Source organism: Lithobates pipiens, unplaced genomic scaffold, assembly GCF_037356315.1.
Source record: "Lithobates pipiens isolate NorthernLeopardFrog02 unplaced genomic scaffold, aLitPip1_a1.2 Scaffold_16, whole genome shotgun sequence".
Taxonomy (NCBI): Eukaryota; Metazoa; Chordata; class Amphibia; order Anura; family Ranidae; genus Lithobates; species Lithobates pipiens.
The window spans coordinates 628599490-628618659 of record NW_027507748.1 but is presented as its reverse complement, the minus strand read 5'-3'; the positions used below and the strand labels follow the sequence as shown (position 1 = coordinate 628618659).

At 42.7% G+C, this 19170-nt stretch overlaps 1 protein-coding gene across 2 annotated transcripts in view; it reads left to right on the top strand.

Annotated features, from left to right (window-relative positions):
• The window catches only part of SMAD9 (SMAD family member 9), a 58408-nt gene that overhangs the window by 1124 nt on the left and 38114 nt on the right, over positions 1-19170 (top strand). The window lies entirely within an intron of this gene.

Genomic DNA, 19170 nt, shown 5'->3' with positions numbered 1-19170 from the left:
TCTATATGACGCTTTTTACTCTTCTTATACTCTGTAAGAAGTCTTTACTCTTCTAATAGCCTATAGGGCCCTTTTTGACTCCTCTTATAGTCTATAGGACACTCGTTATTTTATAGATACAATATTTGTTACTCCTCTTATAGTCTAAAGGATAAACTTTCCTTTTTTCATAGTCTGTAGGACAGTCATTACTCTTCTTATAATCTATAAGGTAGTCTTTATTCTTCATATTGTCTACACTAGTGTCTTTACACCTCTCTTCTAGTTTCTAGGATAGTCTTATCTTCTTAGAATCTCTAGTGTAGTCTTTATTCTTTTTTTTTATAGTCCATAGTGCAGTCTTTACTCCTGTTCTAGTCTATAGGAGGCTCTTTACACTTCTTATAGCTTATAGGACAGCCTTTACTCTTTATTTTTAGCCTATAGATAGTCTATATTCTTCTTATAGTATATAGGACAACTTTTATTCTTTTTATAATCAATAGAATAGTATTTACTCTTCCTATAGTCTATAGAATAGTCTTTACACTTTTTATAGTCTATTGGACAATCTTTATTCTTTTTATAGGTTATAGTTACACTTGAAACTGTATCTGCTGCTGAACTGTAATTATTGAGATCTGATCGCCTTTTAGGTATTGGATCCATACTACACCAAACATTTATATAGGTTACTGCTGTCTATAGCTAAATGCTAACGTTTTTTATAGACATTAGATCCGCAATACAACAAACTCTTCTATAAGTCATAATACTGCAGTTTTTAGCTATATGTGACTTCCCCTATACCGGTATTAGATTTATACTACAACAAACTCTTTCTATAGCTCATATCTATCTATCTATCTATCTATCTATCTATCTATCTATCTATCTATCTATCTATCTGTCTGTCTGTCTGTCTGTCTGTCTGTCTGTCTGTCTGTCTATCTAATTATTTTATTTTATTTTTTTTAAGAAATTGTATGGTGTGGTAAGGATCCATACCACACCAAACTTGTCCATAGGACAGTCTTTATTATTATTTATCATCTGTAGCTACCGTATATATGTAAGATTGCACCTACTACTGAATTATGTTTAGATCTGATCCCCCTATTGATTTTCTATCCGTATTACACCAAACTCTTCCATGACTTATAATAATACTGCAATCTATAGCTATGTGCGACTTTCTAGCAACTGCTGAGTTCTCTTTATAGGTAGTAGATCCAATAACACACCAGACTCTTCTACAGTACTACAATCTATATAGCTACATGTGACTTTCCTGCTAGAGCTGAACTGTGATTGTTTATAAATAACACATCCAAAAAAAGCAAAGCAAACAAACAAGCCTTTCTTATGCTGGCCATACACACACAGAATTTCGGCCAATTGTAACTGAGCGATTATTCATCGGTCGAAAGCAAATTGGCCCCTAACTGACAGAATAAACTCGTTTACATGATCGTTGGATAACAATAAAAACATATAAATTATCCAAGACAGAATATTCTTTTTATTTTGATTACAACATACACGTATACACTTTAGTTGAACTGGTAAAAGTTTTTTCACTTCAGATCCATTGACATTAGCCAGGCCCACGATCAAAATCGTTGGTAAAGTTGGGTCCACTAATAGCCGATTGTTGAACGATCTTTCCAGAATCGACCAGTTTCGGCCCAAATTCTGTGCATGCATGACTAGCATTAGGCTATAAGATTGGTAGGTGAGGGGCACTTCTCAGTATACAAGTTGTATTATACCCCTTTCACACTGCGGCTGCGTTAGCACTAAAGTGCCGCTCGTTTTACTGGCGCTTTAGCGATGTTTAAGCGGCGCTTTTCTGCTGCTAGCGGGGTGCATTTAACCCCAAAGTAGAGGTTAAAAACGCCAGTGTTGTGGTGCTTCCAAATCGCTTTTCAGTCGCTTTGGAAATGCTGTCCATTCATTTCAATGGGCAGGGCGTTATGGCACTACCAAACCGCCCCAAAGATGCTGCTTGCAGGACTTTTTCAAGCGTCCTGCAAGCGCACCGCCCCAGTGTGAAAAGACACACTGAAATGAATGGGAGGCGGTTTTCAGGCACTATTTAGAGGGTATTTCTAGCGCTAAAATGCCAGAAAACCGCCTCCGCGTGAAAGGGGTCTTATACAATTTGTCTTAGCTTAGTAAATGATGAATCTTTACCTTAAACTGGGGTACCTATTCTGGTTATTTTTAAAGACATTGGGAGAGATTTACTAATATTGGAGCCTGCAAAATCTAGAAACCAATCAGCTTCCAGGTTCTATGATCAAAGCTTCATTGAACAAGCTGAAGTTAGAAGCTGATTGGCTACTATGCAGAGCTGCACCAGATTCTGCTCCATTCTGAAAGTGCACTTGGAAATGCAGTCACTGTAGATCCAAGGGGGACATGCAAAAAACAAACAAACAGCATTTTAGCTTGCACATGATTGGATCATACAATCAGCAGAGCTTCCACTCAATTCAGATCTACCCCTTTAGATTTACAGCGACTGCACTTCCAGTACAATTTCAAGTGCACTTTGCTCTTGTAATTTGCACTTGTAGTGCAAAGTGGATTTGCATTTCGTAAATAACCTCTATAGTGTACTCCGGTCCTAGCCTGGACGTGGCACAATACCTCATGTCCTCTTCTGCGATGAGCCCGCCTCCTTCTCCCCCGCTGCCTTCTAGAACCTGTGTGTGTCCCAGAAGACGACGGGGCCGCATGCGCAGTAGGAAACCAGCTGTGAAGCCTGGAGTCTCCACTGCCGGTTTCCCTTAGTTACAAAGTCAGCACCTGCACCCGATCCGATTGGATATATCGACCTCGGGAAGGGGGGGGGGGGGGGAGGGCGACATCACAGGCTTCTGGACAGGTAAGCGTCCTTATTAAAAGTCAGCAGCTCCAGTGTTTGTAGCTGCTGACTTAAAAAAAATCAAAAAACTTTTTCGAGGGAGAAACTCCGCTTTAAAGCGCTGCATAAACTGTCAGCGCTATATAAATCCTGTAGAATAATAGTAACAATAAATAAATGTGCCAACACCAGGGGTGTCATAACACAGGGGTACATAATGAAATAGAGACATTCTGGGCTATAATAAAGTCTCCGTCTGATCTGGGCATCCTGGAGATTATGGTGCCACCAGGGCTGATGCGTTTGCTTTGTTCACACTGACTTTATACAGAATAGAGAAGCCATTTATTTCTACAGGCAGGCAGATTCTTTTATATTCCCGGCGCGTGAGATGAAATGAAACCTTCGTTTCACTTTTCTTTCCTGAAGTCTTCATACTTCAGTTCCTGTTGTGTATAGTTTAAAGACAACCCAGAGCAAAAGAAAAACGTTGGTGCCACCCATAGTAGATTCTGTGTTTTTTAAAAGGTGACAGTTACATCTGATTTGGACAAACATCCTGTTTTTTTTCACACATTATATATATATATATATATATATATATATATATATTTGTATATTTTTATGATCTCATAACTTCACTACACTCATGTCCAATGAAAAAAAGAAAAGGGATGATTTACAATATTTAGGAAAAAAAAAAAAAAAAAAAAAATATATATATATATATATATATATATATATATTTTTTTTTTTCCTAAATATTGTAAAACATCCCCCCTTTTTTTTTTTTGGGCTGGACATGAGTTTAATGAAGTTATGAGAAGAGTATATATGATGATGGTGGGGTGGGCGGTGGTGAGTGCATGCTCATAGTGATCCATGGGATGAATCCAGCCATGTATGTATATCTTGGAGATGCCTTGACATATTGGCAGTGTTATAGTGTGATCAGGGGAGGAGGGAGAGACAGGAGAGAGAGGAGACACACTGACGCCAGTATTGTGATCAGGAGAGAGAAGGGAAGGAGGAGTTTGCTCTCCCAAGACTGCATCATTTCTCCCTATACAAATAACACGATGACGCAGGAGGTGAGACTGTTCTTTGCTCTGGTGACAAGTCTTTTTTTTTCCCCCCTTGATGTTATATGGAAAGTGTGTTAACCCCATGTATCCCGACGAAAAAAGATAACGAGCACGCATGTGCTCTCTGTGATGGGATCGGTACACTTATCCATTGGGCACACATATAAAATTGTTGCAAACATTTTACTTCTAACTTCAAAAAAAAGAAAAAAAAAAACTTGCATAGAATAACAGCACAAAGATAAAATCATTAGGGCTGATGCATGCGTAATAAAATTCTGATATCTATACGGGGTCTTGGTCGCAGAAAGATCCTGCATTAAAAACGCACATATTGGTCGGGAAAATGCATCAGCTTAGACACGTCATTGGCCAAAAAAAGTTCACACGCGGATCATTTTTCTTCCATTGCTTTAGCACATGTTCAGTCCCAGCATTCACGTGTATATATGTGTACACGTGTTAATCGCGCAGATCGCGCCCGCTGAATTTTCTACTTTTTTTTTTCGGTGGGTCTATAAAGTACAATACGGCTGTGTTCAGACTTGTAAAAAAATATATACACTGTATGGATCTGAAGGCATCATTTTTATGCCTATGTGCAAGAGCCATTACAGACAATTACAGACAATAGCAGTATTAGTATTTATTTATTACAGATACTTATAGATCACCAACAATTTTATGCAGCGCTTTACATATATACTGCGCATTCACATCAGTCCCTGCCCTCAAGAAGCTTACAATCGAAGGTACTATATACCAGAATAATTGTACAGTACGCATACTGTAAGTCACCCCATGTGACAGTGGGGGAGATTTACTAAAACTTGAGCACTAAGACCCCTTTCACACTGGAGGCATTTTTCAGGCGCTACAGCACTAAAAATAGCACCTGAAAAAAGTCTCAGCTGCAAACCCAGTGTGAAAGCCCGAGTGCTTTCACACGGGGCGCTGCACTGGCAGGGCATCACAAAAAGTCCTACCAGCAGCTTCTTTGCAGTGCTGAAGGAGCTTCTTTGCACTGCTCCTGCCCATTGAAAACAATGGGGCAGCGCCGCCATACCACCAGCAAAGCACCTCTGTGGCGGCGTTTTGTGGGCAGATTTTACCCCTTTTTCGGCTGAATAGTGCCGCTAGAACTATGGTGAAGCGGTGCTAGAAATATGGCCGCTTTACCGCTGACGCCCGGGGTGGCTCAGTGTGAAAGGAGGTCTTAGAATCTGGTGCAGCTGTGCATGGTAGCCAATCAGCTTCCAATGTCAGCTTGTTCAGTTAGAGTACTTTCACACTGGGGAGGTGCCAGCGTTTGTGGTAAAGCAGCGCTAGTTTTAGCGCTGCTTTACCGTTGTTATAGCAGTGCTTTTTGGCTGCTAGCGGGGCAGTGCCCATGTTGCAGCGCTGCCAAAACGCATTGCAGACGCTTTGGCAGCACTGCCTATTCATTTCAATGGGCAGGGGAGCTATAGGAGCGGACATGGTCGGACTTTCTGACGAAAAATGTGTGATCGGATCATGTTGTCGGAAAATCCGACCATGTGTGGGCTCCATCTGACTTTTTCCGTCGGATTTTCCAACGCAAAAAGTTTGAAGGCAAGATCTAAAATTTTCCGACAACAAAATCTGATCGCATAAATTACGATCGCGTGTAGACAATTCAGACGGAAAAAGTGCCACGCATGCTCAGAATAAACGAAGAGACGAAAGCTATTGGCTACTGGCCTGTTTATAGTCCCGTTGTACGTGTGTGACATCACCTCGTTCAGAACGATTGGATTTTACGACAACTTTGTGCAACCGTGTGTATGCAACACAAGTTTTGGCCAAAATCCGTCAGAAAAAAGCTGATGGATTTTGTGGTCGGAATGTCCGACCGTGTGTACAGGGCATAATCTGTTTAGATTGTACCCATAAAGGGGTCAGGATTAAAAGGGCATACATAAAATGTGCATACATACATGTAAACACACATGTACGCACATACACACACACACACATATATAAACACACACACATACATTATACTGTCTATATAAGTACACACACACATATATAAACACACACACACATACATTATACTGTATATATAAGTACATACACACACTCATATATAAACACACATATATAAATGCACATATTCACACACATATAAACAATGCACATGCACATACATGCACACACACATACATTATATATATATATATATATATATATATATATATATATATATAACACATACACATATATAAACAGACACACATATATATAAATGCACATCTGCACACACATAAACACATGCACACATACAAACATGCACCCACACATACATACATACGTACACACACATATGAACACACATACAGATAGCCTTTTTAAAAACGGCAGTCCCTTTATCTCCTTCTGCCAGGTACTGCACTGTAGGGGGCGGCAGAGAGCACAGCACACACTTTAGCTGTACCATGGGGCCCGGTAATGATGGCGACTCCTGCGACCCTTGTATTTCCGCCCCTGGGCTTACCTATAGGTACAGACAATCCAGAGAAGTTTACTTCCTCTTTAATGCATAGAATGCATTGAGATAAAAATCCTTCTGCCTTTAGAACCACTTTAAGGTTTGACAATAACACCTGGAAGCTGATTGGTTTCTATGCAGAGTTGCACCAGACTTCACATTCTTCACTTTTAGTAAATAACCCCCATTGCTTTCACATGGTGAGTCCACAGCCCAGTGTGAGCTATGACTTTGGCATCATGTAGCTTATACAGGACTTTCAGCAGCCTTATCCAGTATGTGTCTGTGCTGGTCTGCATTAACAAGAGCCTATTGCTTTGCCCTGCATAGCCAAAATACAAAGCCTGTCATACACAGCTCAAATATTGTCCTGCTGAACTGGCCGAAGTGTGAGCTGTGGTGGCCCTATTGACCCCCAAGCGGCGCAGCAAAAGACCATTTACACAAGTCACTTATACCACTTTTATTGTCCAATTATTTTGGAAATTGTATGAAGAATGTGCGATATGAAAAGGTTCTACTTGTCCAGAGCAATCAGCAAGTTTCCAACTGTCATTCCTGCATTTCAGGTTTGGGAATAACTGGATACCATGAACAATAGAATTTCTTAGTTAGCCCACTCCACTTAATTCAGCCGCTTCAGAGCTATGGCTGCTCTAGAAATTATTGATCTGAACACCGCCAGTGTCGGTTCACACCAACGAGATTCCAGTGCCGGTTTCCACCAGCGCGATTCCAGTGCCGGTTCCCACCAGCGCGATTCCAGTGCCGGTTCCCACCAGCGCGATTCCAGTGCCGGTTCCCACCCGCGCGATTCCAGTGCCAATTCCCGCATCGCATAGACCTTGCAGGCAATTCACACTGCCCTATGCAAACCGCTATGTGTGTCAATAGAAAGTTAATGACACCCCCATATCGGTTTGCATATCGCAGTGCGAACTGCATATTCGGACAGGAATCGGATCGCATGGGTTTGGGTGCGATTCCTACATGATTTTGGTCCGAATGCGATGAATATTCAGCCATACAATCTGTATGGCTGAATTCGCATCGCACAGACATCGCATGTGATCTGCACAGCAATGCGGTGCGAATCACATGCAGTGTCTGTCATCGCACAAGTGTGAACCGCCACTCAGCAAATCTGTCAGTGGTGCTGCTGGGGTGAGCAGTTATGCTTAAAGTGCTATTAAAGCTTTGTTTTGTTTTGTTTTTTTAAATAACAAACATGTTATACTTACCTGCTCCTCCCCCTCGAACAAGTGCCCCCAGAGAAAGCCGCTTGCCCTAGGGGCACTGCCGCCTGCTCGCTCCTGAGCTGCTGCTCTATGCGTCCATTAGAAGCGCCCCTAACCTGTCCACCTTTAGGAGATCCCTGAAAACTCACCTACTAAGGGAAGCCTATCCCACACCCACCTAACAACCCCATCAAATCATTCCCCGCATCTATTACCTTTTTGTACCACCACCCCCTCCATTTAGAATGTAAGCTCTACGAGCAGGGCCCTCCTGTCTCTTCTATATTGTACTGTAATTCTGCTGTTCCCCCTCTACATTGTAAAGCACTGTGTAAACTGTTAGCGCTATATAAATTGTTATTAATAATAATAATACTAATAATAAGACACAGAGCCGTGGCTCGGCCCTGCCCCCACTCTCTCCTTATTGGCTCACTGGCTGTGAATGACAGCAGTGGGAGCAAATGGGCTCCTACTGTTGTCTAAGCCAAAGAGGAGCAAGAGTCCCAACACAGTTGAGGCTATTGTGAACATCGCTTGATCGGAGGGAGATTGTGGGGGGGTTTACATAGAATTCATGAAGGTAAAAAAAAAAACTTAATGCTTTCCCTGCTTTAAGGTAAAAACTGTTTCAGTCGGTGTATCGCCCACTTATACTTACCTGAGTCAGGAATCAATACAGCGTTGTGTCCGTCTGTATCCGCTCCCTCCTCTTCTCCTCACTCTTATAGGCTTTGTGGCGTTCAGGCTCGGCAGAGCCTCTCTGTCTGTGTCTATAGAAGCAGGCAGCACGGCTTTGGGTCAAACCCTCAGATATGCCACAATAGGAAGCAGTGCCAAAAAGAGGAGGAACTCTGGCGGTGGACCCCAGAAGAGGAGTATTGGGGCCATTCTTTGCAAAACAATTACACAGAGCAGGTAAGTATAACATGTTTATTATTTTAAAAGAAAAAAAAAGGACTTTACAAGCGCTTTAATCGATGCATAGAGACGGAAGTAGAGGGAGAGGTCCCTGGTCCACACTGAGGTTGATTTACTAAAGGAAAATAGGCTGTGCGGTTTGATAAGGAAGTTGAACACTGAAAGCTTACTGAATGAAGTGAAACTGCTGCTCTCCATTGTGATTGGGTATTCTTTGCAAAGCGAAACTTTACCACATTCTATCTATCTAAAAGAGAAGTATGTTTTTTTTTCCTAGATTCATACTTATGTAGGTGGATGCTGCATCTGTCCCCCGGCACCTCTACACTGAGAACCGAGCAATCGAACATCGCCGATAGCTCGGTTCTCTCAGCTCCCCAAGCAGAGAGCTGTCGACTGTCAATCACAGCTCTCCGCTCTGCTCCTCTATGTTCACTGGAGTGCTGAGCTGTGGAGGGGCAGGGAGCGGCTCGCTGAGAGGCTGTGACTGTATCAGTATAAACAGAAAAATCAGTGCTACTACCCGTACACCACATAGACAGCATATCTCCCAGATGTTCGATCCACAGCCGCTGGCTGAGTAGATTAATGTAGAAAAAATTATCCACACGCCGTTTGTTGCTCTTAAAATGTCTTTATTTTATTGAATAGCCACATTAAACAAGTGCAGATTAAGTCAGTTGACACGTTTCAGCCGATAAGGCCTTAGTCATAATGTTATGACTAAGGCCTTATATGAAGAAATTTTAAGAGCAACAACCGGAGTGCAGATCATTTTTTCTACATGAGACTGTATCAGTCCAGGCACCTGGCGGATGCAGACTTTATTGTTGTGATAACACGGTGCCTGGACTGATTCCTGTGACATCAGCAGAGAGCAGACTTCAGCCCGCTCTCTGCTGAAAACGGGTCACAGGAGTGCAAAAGGAATTGCACTCCTGTGATCCACAGGAGAAGCCCAGCCAAACGAGCTCAGGCTGGATCAGTACAGGATCAGTACAGGTTTGCTAACCTGCTTGATTACATGTCCTCCTCTTAGAGAAAGTGGTTGGCTGGTGGTCATGTGTGGGGTCCATAGGCATAATGTAGTTGTCTTTATCTGGGTAAGGACATCTGGAGCAAGCAACTGTCATTTCATGTCTGGGCCTAGTTTTAGAACTGCTTTTTTTTCCTTTCTAAAGTAATTTTACACATTTTTGTCCCTTTGTATATGTTAAAATGGGTCATTGAGCAGCTCTGGACCCCACCCCTTACCTGCACCCAGACACCTGGTGACATATAAATACGCCTCTGACACTGGAGACTTTTTCCAGACTGAACTCTTTTAGTATTAGCCCCTGTACACACGGTTGGAGATTTCGACAACCAAATCCGTTGGATTTTGCCCGTCGGATTTTGTCCGTCAGATCTTGTCCGAAACTGTTGCATACACACGGTCGGACTAAGTTGTTGAAAAATCAGATCTTTCAGAACGTGATGACGTAATTTCGTTACGATGGGACTACGTTCAGGCTAGTAGCCAATAGCTTTGATGTAGGAATTTGATCTGAGCATGCGTGGCACTTGGTCCGATCAAAATTCTCTACACATGATTGGAGTATGTCCGATTGAACCAGTTGGTCGGAAAATATTTCCAACAAGTTGGAAAATTGGGTCCGACGGATATTCAGACGGAATCAGTCCGATGCATACCACACACAGTCGGATTATCCGACAACACGGTCCGATAAGACTCATTCCGACGGATTCTCCGACCGTGTGTACAAGAATTGCAAAGTGTACTGGATTCAGCATCAGGTAATGTGGCAATTGTAGGAAAGTCTATATTATGCATTTATAAATGTATCTATCTAGAATGTATCATTTCCCCTACTACAACCACTGTGTCCATACAACATCCAAAACGCCAAACTCTCTGCTTGGTCAGAGTGATTGTGTCACTGTTTGTTAGTACTTGTCCAATGTGGTGACCAAACTGGGGTTTTGCAGACTCTCAAAGGGAAACAGTATTTTATTTAATATTGATAGACAAGGGGACATGGGGTCTAAGGCAGGAGTAGGCAACTGGGGCCCTCCAGCTGTTGTGGAACTACATTTCCCATCAGGCATTGCAAGGCTGGCAGTTCCAATTACTCTCAGAAGTATGATGGGACTTGTAGCAGCTGGAGGGCTCCAGGTTGCCTACCCCTGGTCTAAGGTAAGTATTCATAGAAAAAGAAAAGTATACAGCCCACCCCTGCTTGTGTTTCCTCCACCTACTAATGCAAAGAAAGTGTCAGCCTCCTTCCAAGACATACAGTAATTGCAATGTGATATAAAGAGGCATCCGGTACTAGAGGTTTGCTCACAAATCATCTTATTTAGTAAGAATAAAAAGCATACAGGGTCTTAAAGGGGTTGTAAAGTAATTTTTTTTTTTTTTTTAAATAACAAACATGTTATACTTACCTCCACTGTGCAGCTCATTTTGCACAGTGTGGCCCCGAACCTGATCTTCTGGGTTCCCTCGGCAGCTGTCTCGGCTCCCTCCTGCAAGGACTCCACAACTTCATAGAATGCATTAAGGTGAAAAAACTTTTACCTTTACAACCCCTTTAAGACAGCCATACATGGATTGAATATTGGCCGGTTCATCACGAATGGGCCAAATTTCCATGTATGGACTAAGCTGGTTGTACACAAGTCAATCTATCAATCATATTTTGTACAATTGGCCTGTCAGGTTTTTCCCCGAACCATCAGCTATAGCCAGCAAAGCTAATCAATGTGTTCTGATGGGGAGTAAGTTTCCCTTCTATCAGAATACAATAGCTGAGCAAGAGGATTCCTCCATCCACATTAAATGTATGATGAGGGAATCTGCAATTTTTTTTAGTTTTACCCACTGGAAGAAAAAAAAAGAATCATGTATGGCTGGCTTAAGTCATAGGTGGCTAAGACCCTGGACCGGGTGTTCTTGTATATTTTTATGTATGTATATTTTATGTATATTTTATGCCTATTTATTTTTTATGTCCCTCTCTAAATAACACCGTACCACGAGTAATGATACATCGTCATGGCAGAGAGGACTTTTCTTTAGCACCAGCTACCAAATCCAAGCCTACCCACCAGGCAGGTACCTGTGATATCAGTACCTTTTTTTAAGATTCTTTGCAGTATTTTTGCATGGCGTGGTTGGGGGGGGGGGGGGGTGGTAAGAAATGGTGCTTTAAAGGAATCCCATGATGTACAAGCAGACATTTTATAAGCTGGTTCATTGTTCCAAAGGTCTGACTACTGTCTATTGTTGATTATAACTGCTGGACTGTTCAGTCTTTTATGGTCCATCAGTGCTTGGCTGCCCTCAGATCAAATGCACCAGATGATCAAAATCTAAACATGCAGACCGGTAACGTAACCAGCACGTTGGTCCAAACTAGGCAAAGGTCAGTATGGCAGTAAATACAGTACAAGAGTCAGACAAGGCATATTTGCTGTGTGGTCATCACCAGACAGTCAGATTTAGTGCCAGGAGCATCAGACAAAGCAGAGTCTTTAAATGAGCCAGGGGTCAAATCAAGAAAGAAATTCAAGGCAGGCATTGGTATAAAATAGTAGAAGGGACAATCAGAGTCTGGAACATAGAAAGGTCTGGACAGGCAGAATTCAGTTTGTTGTCAGAACAAGCTGGGTCAGCAGTAAAAAGCAAAACCCTTCATTACCCAACATGGCCATGATCAAAGGATAGGTTACGGTTGGCTTGCTGCAGACCCCATTCTAAATCTTCCCTACTCTATCCATAACAGACAAAAAAAACTTTAAAGACTACAATTCCTTTAAAGTAAGTAAAGTGTGTTTTTTCACCTTAATGCATTAAGGTGAAAAAACTTCTCTCACTGAGCAGCCCCCCCCCCCCTGTTTTACTCACCTGAGGCCATTCGTTCCCCCGCTGGAGACGCGCTCTACCTCTCTGGCCAGGGTTCCCGGCTCTGGGATAGATTGATAGCAGTGCAGCCATTGGCTCCTGCTGCTGTCAATCAAATCCAATGACATGGGCACCTGGGGGGGCAGAGTCTGGCATTCTGTGTCTATGGACGCAAATGCTGGACTCATTTGCGTCCATAGACACAGAACGCCAGAGCACGCCCGCACAATAAGCGCTCTCCCAGGGGGTTTACCGATGTGGGGAGGAGCCATGAACGCCATTGGATGACCCCAGAAGATGAGGATCAGGGCCACTCTGTGCAAAACGAACTGCACAGTGGAGGTAAGTATATGTTTGATTTAAAAAAAAAACTTTTAAAGGGGTTGTAAAGACTAAACATTTTTACCTGAATGCATTCCTTGCATTACCTTCCAGCAGTATTTCCAAGTGTGGCTCGGGGTTCATTTTCATTACCAAAAGCGGTAATCCCGAGCCAAACTAGGGATTGTATTGCAGTATCCTGGTACAGGTTACTTACTTTGTCCCCAGGATCCTGCAATGTCCCCCAGCTGTGTCCTCCGCCTGATGTATTACTGTTCCGGGCTCCATTTCCTGCGAGTACCGCAATGCATGGGGGTGGAGCACGGCGGTAAATTCAAAAAAGTACAATACACATACGGTACACATAATACACTGTAATCTGTAATATTGCATTACTGTATCAAATCATTTCACATCCCTTTTCTTCCTAGTGCTATGTCCAGTGCCCTGCATGCACTTTTATATGATATATATACTGTTCTTTCTGATGTGGTTTTAAACCAGCTAGAAAACAGCGATAGTAAATTGAGCGATAGTGATTTTTTGGCAAATTCGCAATCAGACACTGAAAGTGATGACAGCGACAATTCTACGACTGAGCAAATTTCAGTGTTTTTGATTTGATTACATTATTGAATACATTTTATTATTATTATATTATTATTTTGATAATTATTTATAGTTATTTATTATATTATAATTCAGTGGTGGCTGGGGCTCAAAATATTTTTTTTGGGGGGGGGGGGGGTTCAAACAAACAAACAAAGAAAATCCCATCAATTGCACCCTCACTGTGCCCATCAAATGCTCCCACTGTGCCATCAAATGCTGCCACTGTGCCCATCAAATGCTCCCACTGTGCCATCAAACGCAGCCATTGTGCTCATCAAATTCTGCCACTGTGCCCATCAAACGCTGGCACTTTGCCCCTTAAACGCTGCCACTGTGCCCATCAAATGCTCCCACTGTGCCATCAAATTCTGCCACTGTGCCCATCAAATGCTCCCACTGTGCCATCAAACGCAGCCACTGTGCTCATCAAATTCCGCCACTGTGCCCATAAAACGCTGCCACTTTGCCCCTCAAACACTGCCACTGTGCCATCAAATGCTGCCACTGTGCCCATCGAATGCTCCCACTGTGCCCATCGAATGCTCCCACCGTGCCCCCCACCCCTCTGCCCGGCACTTACCCTACCTCGTTCCGGCAGCGGGTGATGGCAGCAGGCAGCAAGCGGCGTTCTCCATGTTCCTCCATGTCCTCAATGTCTTCTCCCGTCCTCTCCTATGATTGGACGCCATAGGCGTCCAATCACAGCGCCTGGCGTTTCAGGCAATCAGGTGATGGGTAACAGACCTGAGCACCTGATTGGCGGAGAGGTGGTTCAGTGTTAAGAAAGCAAATATCCGTACGTTTTCTAACACACCTGGGTGAACGGCGAGCGCTAAGCGTGGTGCTCGCTGTTTACCTTTTTTGATGCCTATTAGAGCCTATGGCTCTAATCAGGTGCTTCAAAAACACCCCCCGCCTGTAATTCAGGTGCCCGGCACCCAAAAAGGGGCTGGGCGCCTGAATAGGGGGTGGCAGCGGCGGCTATTGGTGATAGAGGGGGTGGCTAGAGAGAGAGGGTGCGCCCTTATGGATGCACCAGAACTGTTATAATTTATGATTTAGTATTTCAAACTTTATCATACCTGGGATGTCTACTAGACCCTTGTTTGGACAGATTTAAGTGAGTTATCCCTTAAAATTACAGGCCTACAATATAAAACGACAAATGTCTATACAAAACAATGTACCACTTTGAGATTCAAAAATCCTATATAATCATACCGCTGGGGAGGTTAAGGTAAAAAAATTAAAAAAATGTTTAGGTGTCAGCATCCCTCCCCCCCCCCCTTTTACTTACCTTAGCCCTCATTCGATAAAGGTGCCGTGCACGTCTGCAGCTCTTCTCTTCTACCCTCACTTGCGGGTCTCGCTGTCTTTGCTGGGGCACAGTTTACTGTCAATCAAAACTACAAAACTAGTGATGAGGGAGCTGGGGGGGGGGGGGGGGGTCCATCCCGCTGTCTGTGTCAATGGATGCAGCAGCGGGGTTTGGGTGTGAGGACACATGAGTGCCCCCATTGAAGGCAGCTTTTCATGGGGCAACGTCCAGAGTGGAGGGGCCAGGAACACCGGCAGAGGACCCGAAAAGAGGAGGTAAGTATAGACATGTTTGTTATGTTAAAAAAAAAAATAATTACCTTTACAATTGAACAAGCTGAAGTTAGAAGCTGATTGGCTACCATGCACAGCTGCACCAGATTCTGCCCTCTCTTGCTTAGTGCAAACAGTTTAGAAGAGAAACACATTAACCTTGTCTTTCTTTTTTTTGACTCAAAAACATCACAACCGATTACCAATTTGTCCCCATTAACTGGCTGAAAAATAAACAAATTGTCCAAATGACAGATTTGCCAACGATTTTTTTTGTCTAGTGCATAGGCACCATAAAGTAGATCAATGATATACAAATGATTGTAAGAAGAAAACTGCACTGTGTACAAACCCAACAACCCCAGCTGCAACTCAAAGTGAAATACACGAGTAAAAATAAGTAAAAAAGGGAGCTGCGCTCTCAAATGACGTGATAATCCAAATATAATAACAAACAAATATAAATGAATAAATGAAAAAAGTGATGATGAGTCCCAAAACAATGAATCCTGTGACATATATAAAGTCCTCAGACATAATCTGTGAACAATTAACTCAATATATTTATATATTAAGATGAATATGCCAAAAAATATATAAAAAAATCCAAGAGGCTTCAATTGAGGAGTCTTGGATTTTTTTTATATATTTTTGGGCATATTCATCTTAATATATATATATATATATATATATTTTATATATGTAAATATTAATTTTTTTGATCATTTCTTGAGTTAATTATTCACAGATCTTTTCTGATATACTTTATATATGCCACAGGATTCATTGTTTTGTTTTGTTATCATCACTTTTTTCATTCATTCATTTATATTTGTTTGTTATCATACTTGGACATACAAATGATTGATTTCAGATATGATCACTCTATACTTTCTTTCTATCTTTCCCTCAAAAACAGTCAGTAGACATGTACAAGTTGAGTTGAGTTGCTCTAGTGAATGTATCTTGTGTTGGTGATGGCAGTCGATATACATTTGGCTTTTAGGCCTCATGCACAATGGAAATGTACTAAATTCTTGTAGAAGCCTTCCTCCTGGCAGCGTTTTGGCAAAAAAAAAAAAGCTTGACGCTTGTAAAAGTGTATATCGCATTTAGCCACGTTTACCCGCGTCAAGTGTTTGGGTATTAATATCATTGGCCAGAATAAATTATGTATTCTTGCCATTGAAATTAATTAACGTTTAAGCGCTAAATGTGCCTAGCGTTAATGCGCATTTAGACGCGTCTGCAAGCATAATGTTTTTTTCCAACCAAACTCTGCTGATCCTGGACTCACTGGCAGTGTTTTTTTTTCCTATCTCTAAACTCTCCTGCAGCTAAATGCTGCTAAAAGCCTATGTGTACATGGACACATAGGGGTTGATTTACTAAAGGCAAATATAGTTGCCCTCTGCAAGTGAAGTTGCTCCAGAGCTTAGTAAATGATGTGAAGCGTCACTTTGCAAAGAGTACCCAATTATGTGCAAGGAAAATTTAAAAAAGTGTTTTTGCCTGCACATGATTGGATGATGGAAATCAGCAGAGCCTCTGCTATTTATTAAGGTCTGGAGCAGCTGCAAAGTGCACAGTCCATTTGCCTTTAGTAAATCAACCCCATAGGCTAATATCCAGGGGAGTTTAGAGGCAGGAAAAAATGCCAGATGCCCCTAGAAGCTGCTGTAAAAATGTCCAGTGTGTATGAGGCCTTACGTGATGACAAAGCAGTGTCTGAGTACTGAGTGTCTTAGATTTATATAAGAAAAAGATCAATGTGATAACTGTATTTTCCTGCCAGGAGTGATTTTACTTCTTCATCGAAAAGGATCATTTATTTCTCTAACCACCCATTTATTGCATGGTTTACTTACCATTGCTCAGTGAAGAGAAACATGTAAACAACAAAATCAATGCACAACTCTAGAAATTACCTAGTAAGTTCATATTCTCAATATAGGGCAACCTTTGTTCCAGGAATCCATGGCCATTAAAATATATGACAGTTTAACTGGTGTAATCATACAGCTCCCGCATGGAAGATGGCTGCTCTGCGCATCGAACGTCTTCCCTGCCAGGGCGCCTTAGCTTCACAGGCTAAGTAGTCGCATCTCTACTTTTTCCTAGACCCACCAGCCATGGATTAAAAAAAAGCCACAAGGCATTTGTACAAAACTAGAACAGACAGTCCTTATAGAACAACCATCAATGGACCTGTTCAGCTTTTGGACAATCTCAGTACAGCACAATGGGGGATTATTTACGAAAGGCAAATCCACTTTGCACTGAAAGTGCACTTGGAAGTGCAGTCACTCTAAATCTAAGGGGTAGATCTGAAATGAGGGGAAGCTCTGCTGATTTTATCATCCAATCATGTGCAAGCTAAAATGCTGTTTTTTACTTTCCTTGCATGTCCTCCTCAGATCTACAGTGACTTTACTTCCAAGTGCACTTTCAGTGCAAAGTGGATTTTCCTTTAGTAAATAACCCCCAATGCTATACAGGTTAGACAGCAATACGGTTATAGGGGAGAGAGGGGAAGGGATAATAATGGGGAAGGAGGTGGGGTGAGGCAGCAGAAAAATTGTGAATCAATATGGGGAACATTATACACCTAAGTAGGGTTATTGTAGGATATTGACAAGACCGTAACTCATTTTGTGGGGCAAACATAGCAGACATCTCAAGTCTCCTGCAACTCGCGGGATACTCCCACATTTGACAGCGAGCTCACGGACACCCGTGAGTGCGGCACGATGATCTTCCGGCTGAGCCTTGACACTCAGCCTCAAGCAGGGCCAGACTGGCCTACAGGGATACTGAGAAATTCCCGGGTAGGCTGCCTGCCCTGGGGCCGCTTTGAGCTGTGTCTGCAGCGGTGCCCAGGGCCAATCCAAATGCAGAGTCCTCCTCTCCCTCCCTTCGTTTGTGTAATCACAGGTGTCTCCCGTTGTGTCATACAGCTGCAGTCTTAACTGTTTGATGGCCGTCCACTGTAACAAAGCCCCGCCTCCAGTAAGGCTGCATATGGGCACAGTGAAGCTGCATTGATGGCTCAGTGAGGCTGCATTGATGGGCAAAGTGATGCTGCATTGATGGGCACAGTGAGGCTGCATTGATGGGCAAAGTGAGGCTGCATTGATGGGCACAGTGAGGCTGCATTGATAGGCACTCACGAGGCTGCAGATGGGTGAAGATTGGCACAATAAGGCTGCAGATTGGCACAGTGAGGCTGCATTGTTGGCACTGATGAGGATGCAAATGGGCACAGTGAGGGTGCATTGTTGGTGAGTGTGACACAACATTATTTTTTGAAGTATTATTTTATTATGGCATTATATTATTAATTATCTTTTAAGTAGTATTTTATTATGAATGGGGGGGGGGGGGGGGTGTCGGCAAGGAGCATGACCTCCCTCAAATGAGCTTGCCAGGTGCACTGAAGTCCTGAAATGAGTTTTTGCAGCTTGAAATGTCTGAGTTAGGATTCTGGGGTAGAAGAGAAGGATGGATGGGAAGGGCTCTCTGGATACAATAGAGATTACATTATTGCAGAGTCTTGACCCAAAAAAGGATCAGACTCCCTGTAGGCCAGCCAACAAGTCTGTGAAGTCAGTTCCCAGGTCTCATCTGGGTCGCTCCTGTTGGCTGCCATCAGTGAAAAAAGGTTTGCCAGATTTGGCAGTTGTTAAGCTGCAGCTCGGTGGGAGGTAAACTGAGGAGCACTAATGTTGAGTATACAGTGCAGCAATGGACTGTAGGACTATGTATTATACACCAAACTGCAGTCAGAGTACAGGGGTCAGGACTATGGAATTGCACAAATTACTACTGTCAATCAACATGCCCCCTTACACAGGCGGTCACCAGGCCAACTTATACTGGTGATAAGCGCTGAATGTGTCCCCTTAAATTGGCATTCACTGCTCAGTGTGAACCCTTACATGGTGGTCAGTATTCAAGCCCCTGTGCCTGTACCTACACTCACGTACAAATGTAAACACACAAGTCATGTGGTTACGTAAATGGAGATTGTGCCACACGTATTAGATATTGCCGTACAGACCGGAGAACAAGAATTCTGGCTCCATCATTCACTTTTAAGCATTGCTTATGGACAATTTTTGGTACCTTTGTTT